Source organism: Sphaerodactylus townsendi, linkage group LG13 (assembly GCF_021028975.2).
Source record: "Sphaerodactylus townsendi isolate TG3544 linkage group LG13, MPM_Stown_v2.3, whole genome shotgun sequence".
Taxonomy (NCBI): Eukaryota; Metazoa; Chordata; class Lepidosauria; order Squamata; family Sphaerodactylidae; genus Sphaerodactylus; species Sphaerodactylus townsendi.
Genome location: NC_059437.1, coordinates 40,745,463 through 40,766,720, shown reverse-complemented (window position 1 = coordinate 40,766,720; position 21,258 = coordinate 40,745,463). Strand labels below are relative to the sequence as shown.

Below are 21,258 nucleotides of genomic sequence, written 5' to 3'. Positions count from 1 at the left end.
CAGAAGTACTGCAGGGATGCCGAAAGTAGGAAAATAATTCCGAAATTCAAGATTTGGTAGGAGAGAAGTGAGTACACAAGGTAGAAAATGGAAATTTGCTTTGTGACCACATCTGAATACATCCCTTAAAGCTGGTGACAGGAAACAGTCAATGAAGTTCTTCATGCAAGTCTTAGGCCCCTTCCGCACATGCAGAATAATGCCCTTTCAATCCACTTTTGATTCACTTTGCAGCCAGATTTTACTGTGCAAAATAGCAAAATCCACTCGCAAACAATTGTGAAAGTGGATTGAAAGTGCATTCTTCTGCATGTGCACACAACTTGTTTTCAACCTCTGTTAAGTCAGTCTTGGCTTGTTCCAGTCTATATGCTTTCTATGCTGATGTTAGAAAAGTAATGTAATTGACCCTCATAATATTAAAGATGGACCTATCTCTTGTATGTCATCTTTCCCCCCTCAAGGAGGTGATACCTAAGGAAGATAGAATTAAACCCATATTAGCTACTTTGGCATAATTTGACTGCCTTAATGAAAAGCCTCCAATTAGTTCAGCCTTAATCATTAAGTGAAAATGGAGCTTCTGGTGTTTTCAGGTTGCAACACTAACCAGTTACTTCACAATGAAAATTAGGAAGGTTTGCTTCCATATAAATGTGTATAGGATGTGGGTGTTGGGTGCCTATGCAAACATTTTATTACATGGTGGAAAATAAACCACAGATATTTTGCATCCAAGTGGCTTGCATATTGTGTGTTTTTAAAACCCAGACTATAAAACCTTTCTGGAGAAAATACATGTACATGGTTATGAAGAGAAAGGGATTAAATCTAACAATTTTACATGGTAAATAGTAATGTGGTTATCATAACTGAATTTCAGTCAGTATTCTTGATACTGGTTGTCACTTAAGACTAAAGGCTTTATTTGATCACTATTCAATTATGAGCATGACCCTGCCTTTTGACTTTTATAGGGCCATCATGGAAAGATATGTTTGACTTTTAGCTTTACGTAGGATTTTAATTGACTATTTCTACAGTGATTGGAGTTTAGATCAGAATATGGCATTCCATTGTCATCTTTACCCTTTAATGGAGATTGTGTCCTCAATGTGTGACTGTTCTCTGTGTGTGTTTATGTGTCCATCTGAAGGTGTCAAGTTGTTTCCATTTTCAAAGACCTTCAGACCATTAAAAAAAACTATTTCAGCCAAACCACTTTTTGTCTTTCCCACCTGCAGCAAAACTGGTTCCAGACTCAAACCATTCTGGTCCTACAGAGACCTCCATGGGAAAGATCTTGCCAAGTCAAACCTGTAGTATGTGCATCTCTCAAAGGCTAACAAAAAAGAAGCAACTGCCAAAGTGAGGTACAAGACAGCTTGTAGGAGGGTGGCAATAATGGAAAGAAAGAAAGAAAGAAAGAAAGAAAGAAAGAAAGAAAGAAAGAAAGAAAAAGAAAGAAAGAAAGAAAGAAAGAAAGAAAGAAAGAAAGAAAGAAAGAAAGAAAGAAAGAAAGAAAGAAAGAAAGATTAGTGCTTTCCTAGAGGTATTAAGGGGGACAGTGGAGGAAGAAACTCTGAGAGGCATCATACCACACAGTGGAACGTATAAAGAGATTTCCTCCTTTCTACATCTAAATTGTTCTTTTAGTGAAGGAAAAGACAGTGTCCCAAGAAACACAGAAAGAAAGAAATAACTATTTTAGTGAGGAAAAAGACAGTGTCCCAAGAAAGAAAGAAAGAAAGAAAGAAAGAAAGAAAGAAAGAAAGAAAGAAAGAAAGAAAGAAAGAAAGAAAGAAAGAAAGAAAGAAAGAAAGAAAGAAAGAAAGAAAATTTCTGGCAACACATTTTTATTGGCCTAGTGGACCTTTCCAGAACTCGATTAACAAGCAGCAGCTTGTCCCTACCGCCCAGCCCGAAACAATCCAGTAGAAGGTGTGACTTCAAACTTGGTGGTAGGGAATAAAGCGAAAGGGAGCTGGAATGCAGCAGGGCCTCGTGTGAAGTGATTGTTACCAGAAATACCTCGACATCTCCCTGCTGTCCCGGAGTCGCTGCGAGAGGTCCCGCCGAGCTCAGAGCTGAGGTGCCGACCGCGGGGCCAGAGTGACTCAGCGATACCTTATCTGGACCGCTCTGCGGGCTCCCCAGCAGCTACAACCGGAAACAGGGCCAGTGGCCAAAAGACGGCGAGGGAGACTGCCTTGGCTGTCGGGGGGAGCGTCGCGCTGTTTCTCCATGGTGCTTTACGCTGCTTTCTGGTCTCCGAGGTAATGCTGGCCCTCTTGGGGCTGGGGCGGTAGGGAATGGTTACCTGAGTCGCTGCTGGATAGGCGCAATCCCCAGGTTCCGTCGAGAAGGAAAGGGGAGGGCATTGATCGGAATGGCCGTTCGCAGAAGGCTGCGGACCGGAGAGCTTAGCCCGCCGCTGTTAGTTGCTTCCCATATTTGGTGCGCACGTCTAGGCTGCTGACTGCTGTTGTAGCCCTTGCGCAGGATGGAAGGGCTCTGGGGGAATCTATTTTTAACTCCACAGTGTTTCGTGGTCGATGGATGATGAGCTCGGTAAGGGTCGCTACGAGCGACAGTGTCGCAAACACGGCCACCCTAGGCACCAATGCAGAGGGTGCCCAGCCAGCAGAAGCTATAGCAGTGATGGCGAACCTATGGCACGGGTGCCAGAGGTGGCACTCGGAGCCCTTTCTGTGGGCACACACACAGAGTTCGTCATGTGGGGGGTGGAAAATCACCCCACACACACACACATCAAGGCTGGCCTGGGTCACTGAGCACGACGTGTGTGCACCGCAGTGAGCAGGGATGACTCGGCTGGCAGGCCTGGTGCCTGTGCTCCGGGTGGCTGCTGCCCGAGGTGTGGGGCGCAGAGGAGGCAGAGATCTAGAGAGGCACAGAGCGATGCACCCAGGACTTGCTGGAGGCAAGAGCATGCTGGCCCCTGTTCGAGTGGGTGGGGCGGAGGAAGAGAGAGCCAGCTGTTTTTTCTAAACTAAAACCTCAGTATTCAGGTTAAATTGCCGTGTTGGCACTTTGCGACAAATAACTGGGGTTTGGGTTGCAATTTGGGCACTCGGTCTTAAAAAGGTTCGCCATCACTGAGCTATAGGGTTCATACTGTCCCAGGTTTCCGACGGCCGGCTGTTCGGGACTGAAAGAAAGTAGTTGTCTTCCTTGCAATTAGAACATTATTAATAAAGGGTCCAGCTTGGGCTGATTAATGGATTCCGCACAGCCTATTTATAACGAGTGGCAATAGTTATAAATGAACTCGTTTTCCCTAAAGGAATCCACTAGTTTGTCTCGCGGCATTTGTAAGCTGATGATTCGGGAAACTATTCCCAGTGTAGACTTGGCTCTTATGGGTTTCCCGGGCCGCGTGGTCAGTCTCTAGAAGGGTTCGCCCGCATTATAAGAATGCCAGCCGCCTATGTGTCTCTGAAGATGCCAGCTGCATGTGCTGGGGGGGGGGGGCATATAAAGAGACTGGAAAACCCACATCAGCGCCTTTATTCTGGCCGCGAAAGCCTTCGGCAATACTTTGTGCTACAGTCATTCCTATAAGCCCGGAGAAGTGGGCGAGGTTGTTTTGCACAGCAGGTTTTAAGGGCTGAGTGTGTTGTCTGAGTCTCTATATATGTTTCGGTTCAGGGTGGCCTCGACGAGATTCTCTTCCCCGCCCGCAAAGGCCCCCTACTCTGGAGAAGTCGGTCGGACAATGTCCTTGTTGCCATCCGTACGAACATGGAGGGCAGCGCTATTGTTATACTGGAAGCCAGCGTGAGTGTGGTGGCGAGGAGCAGGTGGATTCTAATCTGGAGAACCGGGTTTGATTCCCCACTCCTCTACATAAGTGGTGGACTCTTATCTGGCAAACCACATTTGATTCCCAGCTTCTCCACAAGAAGCCGGCCGGGTGACCTTGGGCTAGTCACAGTTCTCTCGGAACTCTCTCAGCCCCACCGACCTCACCAGGTGTCTGTTGTGGGGAGCAGAAGGGAGAGGAGCATGTAAGCCACCTTGAGTCTCCTTACAGGAGAGAAAGGTGGGGTATAAATCCAAACTCTTCTACTACTACTATTGAGCAGTTTCTCACCATCAGTGCTGGAAGAGCCGGCCGCCTACATGATGTTCTGATAGGAAGGTGCCCTCTCGGATTGCCGTTCGGCACCTCTCTGGTCTTTCCCCAGAACTGATACGAGCATGATTTTAAAACGTCCCACCCTTTCTACAAGACGCTCCAGTTAGCAATTTCCGGGTCAGACAATAGATGGGTTTGCAATCTGTCTTCTGCTTCTAGCCGCGAAATCGTTCAGTGGTTGGCGCCACTAATGTTACCCGCACCCACATGTGTGGGTGTCCTTGCAGAGTCGGCCCTGTGTCAACGGCATTTTCATCCCACCCCTTCTACAAGACGCTCCAGTTTGCAATTTCTTCACAGGAACCCTGTGAGGTAGGCTGAGCTGGGAAATAGGGAGCCTAGGTGAGCTTAATTACGACGTGAATCCAGGTATCTTGCATTCGGCATTGTGATGATGGCGACAGCGCTCCGGCTCTTCTACCTGCCCGTTTGAAGCTGAAATGGTTTTTCTATCTGTCTCTGTGTTGTAGACAAAGGAGGCGGATTTACTTGCATGTTGGTACTGTTAAATGTTTTTGCTGCAAAGCAGACCCGAAGAGGACAGTCAAGTGTTGGGGTTCTGGAGAACTTTTATTCCTGTAGAGGCAAATCAGACCTGCTCCCAACGTTGCAAACTAGGAGATTATGGAGTTATTTACCTGTTCGTTGCTGTGAATGATTCAGGCAATCTGAATGGACCCACAATAGAGGGGCTTCCTCTTCATACCCCATAAGTCATCCAGTGTTTTTGGCAGGGGAGGGGGGACGGGGTCGAGGGCAAAGGTGATTGGGATTTTGTTACAGCACATTTTCCACACCCACTTGCGGAGGCAATGAAGTTAGATGATGGTGCACAGGGATATTCTGGGTGAGAGACCCAGTCTTATTTTCAACAATTAGTACAAATAAAATTGTCCCATGAAACTTGCAGAAATTTTGAAAGAATCAGAAAGACTTTGGTGGGAATTTTAGAATTACCAGGGTGAAGTGATGTGGGGTTCAGGTGTGGCATGCAATCCTGGTACTGTACCTGAGCTAATGAAGATAACAAGATTTTCTATCAAAATCTTATTGGCAGAAACTTGCAAAAAAATGGGGACCTACGTAAATCGCCCAAGTAGTAGTAACCAATAATAGCAGCATGACCTCAACAAAGAAATATCTGTAAAGACCAGTCCCTTTCAGAAATTGGGTAGATACTTCAGTTTTACTATTAGTAGTAAGGGTAGTGGTTAAGTGGTACTTGTTGCAAACACTACTGTATATGGAAATAAGTATCACCCTCCTAAGCAGGCAGTAGATCATTCCTGGGATATGAAGAAGGTGGTGGTGGTAGTAGTAGTAATAGTAGTAAGTAAGTAAATAAATACATATAGTAGTAATTGTCATCACTGTTTAATATCCTCTACAATATTAACCAGGAACAATAACAACAAAAAAGCTGCCCCTAGGAACTTACAGTGTAGGAAACAACTCAGGAGGGTAAGGCAGGTGAATGAGACAGAAGGGAGATGGGTGTGTGTAAATCCAGTTACAAGTGACTGAATGAATGACATTGTTTCAAAAAGCATAATTGCAGGTTGCATTTTATTCAACAGATGCACTACTAGCTAGTGTCTGCAACCTTGTTAAACAACAAAAAAGTTAGCTTTCCTATTGACTTCAGTAGGAAGAGGACTGCACCCCATGCAGGTGGAGGGTGTTTTAACTATCAGTTTTCAAGTAAATATTTCAAAAGGTATTTTCAACGTGTATGTGGATTGTTCTTCTTGTGTGTAAAAATAGCCCCAAATATTCTGACTTCTCATCTCCCAATTGATACAAGGCAGGCAGAGGTCAGAAGATGGGAAACTGGAATCCAGAAGTGCCTCTTGTTAGTTTTGAATAAGTACTGCTCAGCATTTGATTAGAGATTTTTTAATTAAGTTCTGTTTTTATGATCACAGTGGAAGCTATCGTTGTTTCTACTGTGGCCATGAAAGTTCATGCTGAAATAAATGTTGCCTTTAAAGTGCCAGAGGATTTTTGTTTTATTTCGACTCTGACCTGTAACCTATTGACTCTGGAGTCTACAACATTCTCCAAACAGGAGCATACAAAGGTCTCAAATACCTTGCCCTGAAATATATTTTCCTTCCATTCCCCCCTCCTCTTCTGGAAAAGAAGCTTATACGTTATATTGTTGAAGGCTTTCACGTTATATTGTCGAAGGCTTTCACGGCTGGAATCACTGGGGTGCTGTGTGGTTTCTGGGCTGTATGACTGTGTTCTAGCAGCATTCTCTCCTGACGTTTCACCTGCATCTGTGGCTGGCATCTTCAGAGGATCTGATAGTTGGTTTCCTTTCCAACTATCAGATCCTCTGAAGATGCCAACTCCTAATGCTGAAACAAAACGTCAGTGAAAGAATCACTGCTAGAACAAGGCTTCAATACGGAAACCAACCAGGCCCCAACTTTCTTTCTCCCCATTGTTTTTTGTATCATTTATGGTCAATCCCCTTCATCTTCACAACTCACTGAGGCAGGAAAAACCACTCTCTGACCTGGCTTGTCAGATTTTCGCTCCTTTTTCCCTTCAGAGACTGAGCTGCTTCAGATGATAGTGTATGATGATATAAAACACCCCGCCCTGTAACTCTCCCAGAAGGTGAAGGAAGCCTGTTAGTTTTTCTTTCTGGCAAACCCCTTCTCATAGGCACACTAAATAATATTGAGACAGATTTGAAACAAAACAGAATAAAAGTTTATTTAACAAAGGGAATGGGAAAGGATAGAAAGAAAAGATAAATATATATACAAGAGTTTTATTTCAAAATCAGTCCTTGGTTTTGGGCACTGCCACGGATTTATTAATGCTTATTCTGTTTCAATTTCAAACGCTTAGATGTTCTTTAGATATTGCTTAGCTGGTACAGTTTCTTAGATGGTACTGGCTAATGGATATCACAGGGCTCTAACAGGCTTGGTACTTATTCCAAAGCATCTTCCCTCAGACACCCAACATTTAATCATAAATCTCTCTCTCTTGAGGAAAACAAAGCAAAACCCAATACTCCAGACTAACTGATCCCCAGGAATTCTTCTTCCCACTCTGGAAGATCTATTCCTATATGGTTATCTATGACCCTCTTGTAGACAGATTCTCCACCTTCAATTTGGACTTCTCAGTAACCCTGCACCAGTTCTTGGGTATAATATTGCTTTCAGTTCAGCACAGTCTGTCACAGTATAACCAGTCAGGTTTTCCACACACATTGACTGAAATACTCCTCAGAGATCTTATGTCAAGCACAGTCAAGACAGATAGCTCTTAACTCACGGGAATCCAGATCCAAAAGCCCCTTAAATTCTTCTCAGAGAGATGTCCTCCTCTGTGTGTGTGTCATCAAGTTGTTACACCAATCAGAGTGCAGGTGCCTTGTCCAATCACTTTGCTTCCCTGTTCCGAAGGCCTTTATGCCTCACTCTGACAGGAAACAGCAATGGCTACTGATGGGCACCTTTAAACCATCTTTTCTTGTGCAATCTGTCATAGTATCCAACATGTTTCCCATAGGACATTTATTGCTTTGGGAAAACTGATTTGTTTCTCCTCAGCTGTGAAAGCTAATGAGTAACTTGAGGCCGTTTCCTGTCTCTCAGTCTAAGCATTTTATTTTACGTAGATGCTAAGAGGCCATTCTCTGTCTTCCTATCTACCTGATGATAAACCTCATTTAACACAGTGGAACTTACTTCTGAGAAACCAGGGATGGGATTGCCCTGGTTTGGTTTGATTAATCTAGAGGATTAAATGAAAAGTTGTCCTACCTTCTACATTATCTTCACAGCCACCTTAGGGAGTAGCTAAGGCTCAGAGAAGATGGCTGGCCCAATATCACCTTGGCAGCTCATGACTGAGAGGGAATGTGAATCTGGGTGTCCCTAATCCAACATCTAAACCACACAAGGCCTCTTCCTCATCTATTGTAGTGTCAAAAAGCAGTGGTGTAGTGGTTAAGAGCAGGCACACTCTAATCTGGAGAACAAGGTTTGATTCCCCCGCTCTGCCACTTGAGCTGCAGAGACTTATCTAGTGAACTTGATTAGCTTGTGCACTCCAACTCATGCCAGCTGTGTGACCATGGGCTAGTCACAGTTTCTCAGAGCTCTCTCAGCCCCACTCACCTCACATGGTGTTTGTTATGAGGGAGGAAGGGGAAAGAGATTGTAAGCCCCTTTGAGTCCCCTTACAGGAGAGAAAGGAGGATATAAATCCAAACTCTTCTTCTTTTATCATTCTTCTATGATAGGTAAGTGAGAATCAGCTCTAGAACTCCGCTCCCTCCCCCCGCCCCTGCCCCCGTCAACAATTATCTTGGTGGATTTTAAAATGGCCATCACTCCACCAGCTCATCCAAAAGGAAGTTTTAAAGTCTGAAGTGCAAGAACCACATCTTAGACTGGGGACCCTCTTTGGGTGGAAATGAAGCATGTAAATGTTTTAAATAAATAAATACCAATAGCACAGGAATGCAGGAAATGTATCACAATGTAATGCCCTAAATGAAAAAAAAATCTCTACATAAATAGCGGGAAACCATGGTGGTATTTTTTTTAGAGAAAATTCTGAATGCAGAGTAAAACAAGGACAGTGTGCTTTGATTTTTGAAGTTATAGTTTTCTGTGCATAGATGCTGGAAAAAATATGCAAAACATTGACAAAGCAACAGTTTAACTAAATAATTTTTAACAAGCAACTCCAACTGCTTTTCACAGTTTTAGATCAGTCTGTAGGGACAGAAAATCAGAGAAAGGGACAGTTGTGTGCTGGAGGAGGGAAGGGAGAATTCAGTAGCGACTCCAAAGAGCCAGGCATAAAATCAAGTACCCCAGTATACCCTCAGCCAGTGTAGCCTCGGTCCTCTGAAAGATAAGTCTATAGAATATAGGGGTGTGTAGAAGGATCGGTGTCACCAGTAACGGATCCTGATTTTCTTCTCTTCTGTTTTGTGGGGAATCACTTCGAATGAGGGTGACCTGACTTCCGTGGGGTTTATATTCTGGGACAATATTTTGGATGGAGGCCTAAAAATGATAACAATGTTTTGCAACCATATTTTGACCCATATTCTTAGATCCCCCACATAAGGGTGCAGCAACAAGGGTGACTCTTGGCCGTCCACTGCATCTTGTGGGAAGAACAGAACCAGTTTTCTTACCTTTACCTTTCACTTCCAAGGGGCTTGCGCCACAGAGTTTGCTGCTTGCCACTGCGCTTTGCTGCAATGCTTTGGAATAAGTCCTCTTGAACTCATTAGGGGTACCTAGCAAACCACATCTGAGAATATAATAAATTGAGGAGGAAGTTCCTTTCCTTCACCTTGTATTCTCCCCTCCCCGCTAAAAAAAAAACCCTCCTCGTAACAGGTATTCCAGACAAAGCTAATCACATTTGAGGAGCTAATCCTATGTTCGCTTAACTAGAAGTCCCCTTAAATTCAATGGTAGTTCCATTAAATTCAATGGGCCTCCGTTCGACCAAATACAATCTGCTGGCAGTACATTTCCTCTAGAGCAGAGAATAATTAAGGACCGAGCTACCTTTCTGCCTCCTTAAAATCAGTGCATCCGAGTAATGTTTAACTTTGGCTGGATGCTGCTCCCCCGCCCCTTTTTCTGGAAAGCCATTTTGTAATTTATTGTTTTAAATATTTATTTATGGCTTTATTTGCTTCTTGCCGGCCTCCATCTAGTTTGCGGTTTGACAGAAACTGGGAAACATCTGAGCGACATGTTGGAGGGAAGCAATAAAGTTCTCTGGTCCGGACGCGGCGACTTTAAGCACCTTCACTCCCAAGTCAGTCTCAGGGCGCGCAAAGAAGTCCCGCTTAGTCGCACGTAAATATGCATCAGATCATAGCGCTAAATTATGTGCGGCACGATGCGCTTTCAGTTTACGCGGAAGTAAATCCGCGATGTGACGCAACTCAGTCGAGAGTTATTGGAAAGGGATCGAAGGGGTGTGTATGTGTGAATAAAAACAAGGATTCTGGTTTTATAATTTAATCAGTATTGGGGGGCACATTTGCACTGCCTGAATTGTGTAAATTCTGGTGCACACAGGTAGCCACAGACAAGAAAACGCGACAAAGATCCTTCAAAGATGAAATTTCACTGAAGGAAAAAATCAGAGTGGCTGAGATTTGGATTCCCTTCTCTAAACGCGCCCCACAAACACTCTGTGCGGCACAATCGTTAAAAAGGAGAAAGATCCTCTTAAAACTGAGCGCAGTTAAGAGAGTTCGCAAGAACAAGTGAGGAAGGGGGCGGAGGGTAAACTTTCAGCCAGAGACCTTCTAGCTTTGGGCCCAATCCACCTAGAAGTCAACCAAATGCAAGCTGTATTGAACTGAATGTTAGCCGAGCCGAAAGTATGGGGCGCAATCCTTTATCCTAACGGGGGTTGCGCGAGAGAAGGTGCAGGCAAATCGGGATCCCAGTACTTAAGATGTGCTCTGGATACTATGATGATATTTTCATTTTCTCAGGGAAGTGCAAAAACACCTCGCTCAGCTTACGCCCTGGCAACTAGATCGGATGTCATTTCAGCTCTAGGATCCTTAACACGTTTACTTTGGAGTAAGTTCCGCTGAATTCAACAGAACTTACTTGGAGTAAGCCTGCACAGGAGGAGCCAGAGGCGCGGTCTGGGTTTTCACCCCCGTGCAAACCGATCCCGGTCACGTTTATGGCGAGAAAAGATCCAGTTATTCAATGGGATTCACTCTCGAGAAAGCTCATAGAACTGAACCTGAGAAAGCAGGCTGTAGGCTGAATCCAAACCTCGAGAGGCGGGGAGTAAATGGAAGCTTGTGTAGCTCTGCTGCCAGCCCGAGGCTTATTTACTTTTGAGTAAACTCTGTTGAGTACAGTAGTACTCACCTGGGAAGGACCGCTGTTCTAAATTCTACCAAGCTCCTGGACAAAGGATTTAGGAGGCAATTGAATATTGAAAACAGAAAAGGGTTCACTCAAACACAGGTCAGATACAAAGTTTTAATCACACCACACACACTTGGATTATGTTCTGACGACCCTCCCGCTACAGTGTATTTTCCGTGTCTTTAGGTTTATGTGTGAAGCACAGGTATCTTTGGGCTGGCCGGTGTCTAACCTATCTCACTGTATCAAACTAAAGAGGGGTGAACTTTGAAAGCCGCCTTCAGGCTCCTCAGAAGAAGTCGGGTGTAAGTCAGGTTTACTCAGAAGTAAGTCCCGCAAACCCTGCCCCCCTATTCGCTCCCTTTTAAAAATTAATTTCACCACAAATTTCAGGGGACTTCCACAGCCACCAGTCGCAATTTCCAGACCTCTTCTGTCTAAAATGTGAGCAATCGATTACCTCTTGTCAAATATTCTATAGGCACACATTTGTGCCATCAAGTCACAGCTGATTTAGGACGACCCCTTGGGATTTCCAAGGCAAGAGTGGTTCGGAGGTGTTTGCCTTTTGCCTGCCTCTACATGGGCTGAGAGAGTTCTAAGAGAACTGTCACTTGCCCAAGGTCACCCATCAGGATTCATGTGGAGGAGTGGGGAATCGAACTCAGAGCCTTCAGATTAAAGTCAGCCGCTCTTAACTGCTATACCACACCAGCCCTTTCTTAGGAAAGTTGATGTTGATTTTCCGGCTGATTCTCTTCATCCCCACACAGATGCAAGTCAGGGCCACTATTATTACTTCATCACCATCGTATTAACCATAGAGTTGATGATGTTGCTGGATTTTGCAGCTGGATTTCAGCTGATGGACGCCGGAGAAACGGGTTCCAATTTCCCATCGAAAGTGAAGTTCTCTGAGTCTTAGCGCAGTCACTCTTCTCTAGGCCAAGCCCACCTCAAAAGGTTGCTGTGAAGATAAAACAAAGGAAGGGGGAATTAGGTGAGCAACTTTGAGCTCCCTGGAAGAAGGACGGGATAAACAATATTTAACAATTGGTTCAGGTGGGTTTTCCAGGCTGTGTGGCCATCGTCTGGTGGATCTTGTTCCTAACATTTCGCCTGCATCTGTGGCTGGCATCTTCAGAGGTGTATCACAGAGAAAAGTCTGTAGAAGAAAGGATAAAGAGCCTAGCAGGTGTACTTTCTTGACGTGGAGTGTTTTCTGGGTCTGTTGGAACACTTCCTCCCCGTAGAGGTATTGTTGCAGGCGAAACGTTAGGAACAAGATCCACCAGACCACGGCCACACAGCCCAGAAAACCCACCAGAACCAGTTGAACCTGGCCGTGAAAGCCTTCGACAATACTTAACAATATTCTTGGGAGGAAACCTCACCTGCTTGGATTCAGCCACGTCTCTCCCCATTATGCCCGCTGCCCAATCCTCCTCCTTAGTACACTTAGTACACTAAGTAGTACTTATTACTAGTACACTAGTAATCTGGAGAACAGGGCTATCTCCTTCTGGGCTGGGAAGCAGAACCAGGCAGCCCTACTTAGTATTTGAGTGGGAGGCCGCCAAGGGATGCCAGGGTCCTCATTCAGAGTCAGGAAAGGGCAAACCACCTCTGATAGTCAATTGCCTCATAAGCGGGCGTCATAAGTGGGCAGCGACTAGACTGCACTTTACACACAGCACACCACTCCTCCCACGCGGCCTCTTCTGTTCATACAAGTCGCCGGATCCCCAGGATGGACTTTCGGGTGTCCAGTGGGAATACCCTATTTTCCCGAATATAAGACATCCCCTGAAAATAAGACGTAGTAGAGGTTTTGCTGAAGTGCGAAATATAAGGCATCCCCCGAAAGTAAGACGTAGCAAAGTTTTTGTTTGGAAGCATGCCTGACAAACAGAACACAGAAAAATAAGACATCCCCTGAAAATAAGACATAGCGCATCTTTGGGAGCAAAAATTAATATAAGACAATGTCTTATTTTCGGGGAAACACGGTACTTATATCTCCCTTTTCCATCACTGAAACAGTCGATTGGATTCATTCCTCAGAGGCCCATCAGGGGCAGCGGCTCAGGGGGAGGCCATCTGCTTGGCATACAGAAGGTCCCAGCCAGGTTCGATCCTGGGCAGATCCAGTTCACAGGGCCAGGCAGTGGGTGATGAGAAGGACGTTGGCCTGACATCTTTCAGAGCCCTGCCAGTCCGAGTAGACAGTACTGATTGTGGTGAACCAAGGGTCTGATTTAGCAGAAGGCAGTTTCATGTTTCCATGTGCTGGTAGCAGACAATTCTAGTCACATCAGCCTGGTGCAGTGGTGAAGAGCAGGTGCACACTAATCTGGAGAACAGGGTTTGATTCCCCCGCTCTGCCACTTGAGCTGTGGAGGCTTATCTAGTGAACTTGATTAGCTTGTGCGCTCCCAACACAGGCCAGCTGGGTGACCTTGGGCTAGTCACAGTTCTTCGGCGCTCTCTCAGCCCCACCTACCTCACAGGGTATTTGTTGTGAGGAGGGAAGGGAAAGGAGATTTGAGTCTCCTTACAGGAGAGAAAGGGGGATATAAATCCAAACTCCTGCTCCTGCCCTTCTTCTTCGACCATGTTAGCTCTAAGAGAATACTGCAAAGGAACGAGGCCCAGGAGAAAATAAATTGTTCCTGGATCAGAAACTGTTTGGCCCAAGCAACTGGAATGGAGGCCTTTTGCAACATGAAAAGGAGGGGATTAGTTTCCAACCCCCTCGCTTTAGTGCTTCACCAGGAGGACTTTAACCCGTGTAAGATTTTCCAGTTAGAAGGGAACAGTTGTAGCAGGAATGACTTGATTATTTATGTCCAAATCCCCCACAGCCCCAGTGCATCTTTGGGGGGAGTGTATCCCCTCCCCCCGAATTCCCCATAACCTTTTCCTTGACCTTGAATTCTTGTGCCAAAATAAAACGGATAGAAAACCTTCTCTTTTGTACCCAGATTGAAAGCAGAACTTGTTCTATGAACTCGGTTTGGAAAAGAAAATAATGTCGCCTGTGGGGATTGTTGTATGATTTTTATTAAGCCATAAATACTTGAATGCCCGCATACATGACCAGAACTTTGGGATTACGTGTGTGTAGGGAAATTTGGCTGGTGGTTGATTTTTTTTGAAGTGGGCGGGGAGGGGGCTCAAACTCGGCCGTCCTCTGCAGGCTGTTACTGCAACCTGATCCGGGCAAGTTGCAGCGGCCGGGTTAAGTTCTCATCAAAGGGCGCAACAGAGTACAGTTAAGCCCTCTAGGAAACTAGACCAGGGGTCTGCAACCTGCGGCTCTCCAGATGTTCAGCTGATGGGATTTGTAGTCCATGAACATCTGGAGAGCCACAGGGTGCAGACCCCTGAACTAGACGGATCTGGGCAAGAATGCATGTGAGGTCTCTTTGCTTATTTTGTTTGTTTAGATCCCACTTTTCTCCCTTAATGGGGACTCAAAGAGGCTTATACTATTTTCCTCTCCACCATTTTCTTCTCACAACAGCCCTGTGAGGTAGATTAGGCTGAGGGCATGTGACGGGCCCAAAGTCATCCAGTGAGCTTTTATGGCACCAGTAGGGATTCAAACTCAGGTCTTCCATGTACCAGTCCAACAGCCTTACTCTTAGGTCCCTTCCACACGTGCTGAATAATGCACTTTCAACCCACTTTCAGTGCACTTTGCAGCTGGATTTTACTGTGCGGAATAGCAAAATCCACTTGCAAACAATGGTGAAAGTGGGTTGAAAGTGCATTATTCTGCATGTGCGGAAGTAGCCTTAGCCACTACACCTCACTGGCTCTTAAATAAAGATCAGATAATTTACTAAATGGATTCTGAATCCGGATAGCTAAATATGAGGGGGCGGGGGACCCTGTCGTGTAACTGTCACAATCACAGCACCTGGGGAAAATAAAGGTTAAGCTGCAAAAAGTTGTGAATGACTCCCTAACAGCGCTAAACCCACTTCTTTTTCTCCGTCATGCCAACCTTCTGGTCTACAATTGCGACAGTTATAATCCCTGCAGTTAGAAAACTTCCCTGCAGGGAATAGGCTGGGCTGGAGTCTCCCTAATGCGCTAGCTGTTTCCCTGCGGGGAGATTTTCCAAAGCGAAGAGGTGTTCGAAAACGGCTTCTGCCACCTGCAGTCTAAAGCCTCCATACGGTTGAGCAAAGCGGGGTATAAATCCAAACTCTTCTCTTCTTCTAGAACCCAACATGGAGGGCCAGCGGTTCAATTATGTTCCCCCCCTCCAAATAAAAATAAAATAGTGCATCAAGCCCCCAGTTGGGGGTCATGTTGCTCTTTTCACCCTTTGCCCTTCCTTATCTGCTGGGTTTGGAAGACGGAAAGTTAAAATCTAATTTCTTTCGAACGGTCAGATTCAGAAGAGAGCAAAACAGCAGCAGATAAACCTATCCTACGGTCCCAGTTCGGAGACAAGGGCGATAAACTCTCTTGAAACGGCCCTGACTTTACTTGCTACCCTTGGGAGTCAATATTCCTGGTCCTCAAACCCATTCGGTCCCATTCTTTTGTATCGGAATGTGCCTCCCCACGTCGTAATTTTCTTCTTTAACCCCCCACCCCACCCCACCCCACCCCATCAATGGCCTTTCTTCTATTTTCCCCTCTTCCCCTTGCCTTGGCTGGACTTCTCTAACTGTTTCCTTTGGACTGATTTCAACCGCGACGTGGTTGTTTTGTTTGGTTACTGAAATCTCTTGTTAAACTCTTTCTTCGCAATCCGCGCTGAAAACGTCTCCGTGTGTTTGACGCCCACAAAGGAGCGGCGGTCTCCGCAGACCTCTCGGAGCGGAGCCTCGCTTGCTCCTGCCGGCTGCCGATCACCAGCACTTAGCTAATGTTTTCGTTTCGACCGATTTCGCGGCGGATTAATTGCTCCCTTCTACTCGGCCCCTTAGCAGCTAGCCCTTTATCTGAAATTTACAAGAGGACAAGAGACCCCCACCCACTCCAGTGACATGTCTGCGAGCGCCAGGGGGTCTGCAACCTGCGGCTCTCCAAATGTTCATGGACTACAAATCCCATCAGCCCCTGCCAGCATGGCCAATTGGGAATGTATTTCACTGTAGTTGACTCTTGCCCTATATTATATACCCAGGGGCAGGGGCTGATGGGAATTGTAGTCCATTAACATCTGGAGAGCTGCAGGTTGCAGACCCCTGGCCCAGAAGATCTCTACAATCCACCCAGAACCTCCCTGGGAGCTACACAAACCAGGCACCCTTGAGTATATTAAGAGCTGGAATAAATAGATTCTTGGTGTTGTGGGTTTTCTGGGCTGTATGGCCATGTTCTAGTTGCATTTTCTCCTGACGTTTTGCCTGCATCTGTGGCTGGCATCTTCAGAGGATCTGAAGATTCTTGGTTGTTTCTGCATTTTTAAAGAGAAGCCCCTCCGGGAGAGGGGTTGCCCAAGCTCGAACCCGACCTGAAAATGGGGTCCCCAGATGGTCTCAACACAGCCTCCTCCGAGCCTGCACTGAATTTAGAACTAGCCGAGTTGCAGCTGGGAGACAGAAGCATTTGGAGCAGGCAGCCTGCCAAAGGGAGAAAGGGGGAAATGGCATCCTTTCTTCTAGTGTGCTGTTTCACCAAGAATAAAGTCCGACTGCAACTTCGGGGTTCAAGCGGTGGCCAAGCTGCACCTGTGGACTCACTCCGGCCCTTTCCGCACATGCAGAATAATGCACTTTCAGTGCACTTTGCAGCTGGATTTTACTGTGCGAACAGCAAAATCCACTTTGAAACAATTGTGAAAGTGGATTGAAAGTGCATTATTCTGCATGTGTGGAAGTGGCCTCCATTGCATTGTGCTTAAAATTTCAAGGGATGTAGGCAATATCTGATCAGGTGTGCAGCCTAGCAAATGTGTTGGTGGAATGAGAACTCCTCTCCTCTCTGGCTGTAGGGTGTGGAATAGAACAATATAGTCCCCTTTCCAATATAGATCTTAATATAGACAATATAGATCTTGGAATTTGAGCAGGGCTGGTCATTGGATGGGAGACCACCAAGGAAAGCTTTGTAGAGGCAAGCAAGGACAAACCTCCTCTGCCTAATCCCTGGCTTTGAACCCTTTGACTGGATGTGTGATTTTTGCGGTGAGGATATCTGGATGGGCCTGGGAGAGAGTCAACCACAGGCTATGAATTACTGAAAAGCACAAGGCTTTGGCTTCTACGCTTATGACTGGGAGCCTCTGAAATATTTGACTGGCCACTGGGAGAAAAATGATGTGAGACCAGAACAGGAGTTTCCAAGCCTGTTGAGTTTGGAGACATTTTCAGAATTTTAAGGAAAGAAGAAGAGTTGAATTTATATCCCCCCTTTCTCTCCTGTAGGAGACTCAAAGGGTCTTACAAATTCCTTTCCCTTCTCCCCTCACAACAAACACCCTATGAGGTAGGTGGGGCTGAGAGAGCTCTGTAGAGCTGTGACTATCCCAAAGTCACCCAGCTGGCTTGTGTTGGAGTGTACAGGCTAATCTGAATTCCCCAGATAAGCCTCCACAGCTCAAGCAGCAGAGTGGGGAATCAAACCTGGTTCCTCCACATTAGAGTACACCTGCTCTTAACCACTACGCCACTGCTGGAAGAGGGCACTACTACAAAATGACCATTGTAGACTCTGGGGCCAGTCATGGACAATTAGGATGTTCCTATGATGGAGATAGCACTTTCTGAAAGGGCACTTATTGGTGGATTGTGACAGACCTTAGAAAAATGGCCTATAAAACCTCATTCTGTATAATCCTCCTTCAAAGCTAGTAGCATGCAGAGGCAGAAATACCTGCTTATGAAGTGTTCATTCCTCATAGCGCCTGTTTGTGTAATATCCTGGGAGTGGAGCAGCTGACAGAAATGTAGAACTCTTGGCATCAGAGGGTTCAGGTGTGCTCAGAGTCTGCATAGACCTGATCAGTTATTGTCCCTGATGTGCTGTTTTCGATATGGGGTTGGGGGGGGGGGGTTGAAGGAGAGGCATTTTGTAGCAATCTGCAGTAAAGATATTTGACTATCTTAATGTTCTGACGTTGATCAGAGCCACAGAACTGCAAATCGACATCCCCCCTGCTGTAAACTACCATTTCACACCTGAACTAAGCATTAGCTTGTTCTATGGCAGAACTAATGGTGTGCACTCCTCAAACACAAATGCAATATGCTCAGAGACACAAGAGGCCCATGGCTGCAATTAACCACAGATGATCTTGGCACATGGCTGGAAGGCCTTTGGTCCATCCATGCACCTTTGATCCCCCTTCAGAAATCAGATCCCTCAAGCACGGCTTCCTTTGTACTTGGGAACAAAAGCAAAAAAAAGAGCAAAAATAAATATATGCCCATCTCTCTCCCCTTTGATTGTAAAGTGTGTGCCAGCTGTTACTGGGCACATGAAAAATCGGCACTTTACTGAACACACAAAAACCCTCACCTAAATTCCCACTAGCAGTTGTGTGATTTGAAAGGAGCCGTGCCACAATATGACATGTGTCAGTTTCTTGGCTTCAACTCCAATGGTTTTTGCCTTGTCTTTTCTCTACCCATCTTCTACACTTGTGGAGGGAGGGGGATTGCTGGGGGCTGTGTTGTAAATGGCAGGGCATCAAAGCGAGATGTTTATTTTCTTATAATCTCAACTGGCCGGTTTCCTTGACGGCTGCTTCTATCTGATGACCTCCTTCCCACAAAATTATGGGTTGATTAGACAGGAGAATGGCTTGAGGTTTTACCAGTGTCAAGGACAAGTGAGATATTTAGTCATTTTAGATAGTGACATCCCAAGGCCGTTCTGCCCAGGGGAACATATGGGTCAAATGTTCCTGGGCTGTGACCATTTAGTCACATGGGGGGGGGGGAGAAATGCCCTTCCTCCATTGCTGTGTTCTTTTTTGCTGTGTTCAGAGTTGTGAGTTGGGGCATGTTCTTATAGAAAAGGTGGTATATAAATCCCTCTAATAAATAGTTTCTTTAACTTTGCTTATAACTCACTCTTGTCTCCAATAGGGTCTCAAAGTGGCTGAAGTATTCCTCTTTCTCCTTTAAAACCAATAGAATAATTGACTAGTAAACATGCATGGGGTTGGTCCCACCTTTCTTTGTCATTCTGAGATCCCAGTGTCAGCCCCACCCCCCACAGACATGCTCTATATTCTTCTATCCCCCAACCAGGCAGAGAAGGAAACCACCGGGAGGTGTGATTTTAAACCAAACAGATCGCTGTTCTAGTTGGGCTTCATTAGAAGCCCATTACATGCCTGAGCATTTGCAGGGGCAACAGGGTGGGGGGGAAGGGTGCACCGCCCGGTAGGAAGGGTCAGGTTAACCTTTCCACCATCTCTTTGAATCTCTTTGATTCATGTCTGCTTGGCAGGGGCAGGTCAGAAAATCGATCAATCCCCCCTTCTCCCAGAAGGAACAAAATGGGGGAAGAGGAAGCTAGAGGAGGCTGGAACAGAGTTAGAGGTGGTTGGGGTCAGCCTCTGCTAGCCCCTTCGAATGCTCTACAGGAAGTCCTGGCCATTGCCAAAGAGTGAAATGGTTTCTCTGTTGAAATGACCCAGCGCTAGGTTGATTTTTTTTTCTCCCCTAAGCCAAAGAGTTTTCCATATGAGAAAAGTCTCAGTCGTTTAGATCTTCTCAGGTTGATTTTTATTTTTTAAATCTCCAGGGAGCAAAGATCATGAAGAAGAAGAGCTTGGATTTATAACCTCCTTTTCTCTCCTGTAAGGAGACTTAAAGGGACTTAGAAACTCCTTTCCCTTCCTCGCCCCTTAATAGATCTCTTGTGAGATCGGTGGGACTGAGAGAGTTCTGAGAGAACTGTGACTAACCCAAGGTCACCCAGCAGGAATGTAGGAGCGGGGAAACAACTCTGGTCCACCAGATAAGATTCTAATGTTCAAGTGGAGGAGTGGGAAGTCAAACCCGGTTCTCCAGATTAGAGTCCACCTGCTGTTAACCACTACACCACGCTGGGTCTCATGTTAGGTTTTTAAAAAGCATTAATCATGTGAAGAAAGGAGATAGAACTTATCAAATTACTTTAGACAAGCCTTCTTCTCCCCCTCCCCCCCATTTGCAACACTAATTTGCAGCAGAGAAGGGCAGTGAGGTGTAGTAATTACAATTAAGACCCAAAAGGCCCAAGTTGGTTTATTGATTGTTTTATTTATACCCCACTTTCCTCCTCAATGGGGACTCAAGGCAGACTTCATTCTCCTCTCCTGCATTTTATCCTCAAAACAACAGTTATGTTAGGCTGAAAGTGTCTGATGGGCCCCAGGCCTTCCAAGCTATCATGTTGGAATGGGAGCTCAGACCTGGTTCTCTCAAATCTGATTCTGACACTGTAACCACTATGCCACCCTGGTTCTGACCAAGTTTAAATGCACACTTTGCTATGAAACTCAACCGGCAGCTTTGGACAGCTCATTTTTACCTACATCGCAGGCTTGTTGTGATGATGAATTGGAACAAAAGGACCACGTAAGTCACCAGGAAGAGGAGTAGTAGTTTGAATTTATATTTCCCCTTTCTCTCAAAGGGACTTACAATCTCCTTTCCCTGCCTTCCCCCCCCCACCCCCACAAACACCCTGTGAGGTGAGTGGAGCTGAGAGAGCTCTGAAGGAGGGTGATTAGCCCAAGGTCACCCAGCTGGCATGTGTTCACCAGATAAGCTTCCACAGCCCAAGTGGCAGAGTGGGGAATCATACCCAGTTCTCCAGATTAGAGTGCACCTGCTCTTAACCACTGCACCACACCGGAACCCCTTGGGAAGGGGCAGGAAAAAAATTCTAATGAATAATTATAAGGTTGCTAGTGTATATTGTATTAAAAACACGTTGAATATTCCATGATTGTGGTATGGGGGAAAGTTAGTTCAAATTAGTTCTAGTTCAAATGTTACTTTTGACTGCTCTTTTCAGGACAGTAACATTCAATTAAAACAAATCCTATTACTACAGTGTACTTCTAATCCAATCTGGATCCTTATTCTACAAGCCTGGAATCTCCTTCTTGAAGGGTTTTCAGGAGATTGCAGTTTTTCATGACTGTCAGACACAGACATCTTGAACCAATAGGTATACACATGGATCACTAGAAGCTAAATTCTGATTGCATGCACATTTTAATGT

The 21,258-nt window shown here is 45.6% G+C and overlaps 1 protein-coding gene across 1 annotated transcript in view; it reads left to right on the top strand.

Annotated features, from left to right (window-relative positions):
* Positions 1-2,172: 2,172 nt before the first annotated feature.
* The window catches only part of TBX5 (T-box transcription factor 5), a 91,189-nt gene continuing 72,103 nt past the window's right edge, over positions 2,173-21,258 (top strand). The window contains exon 1 of the mRNA XM_048514923.1: positions 2,173-2,276. The gene's annotated coding sequence lies outside the window, so the exon portion shown is untranslated. The remainder of the gene's footprint in view (positions 2,277-21,258) is intronic.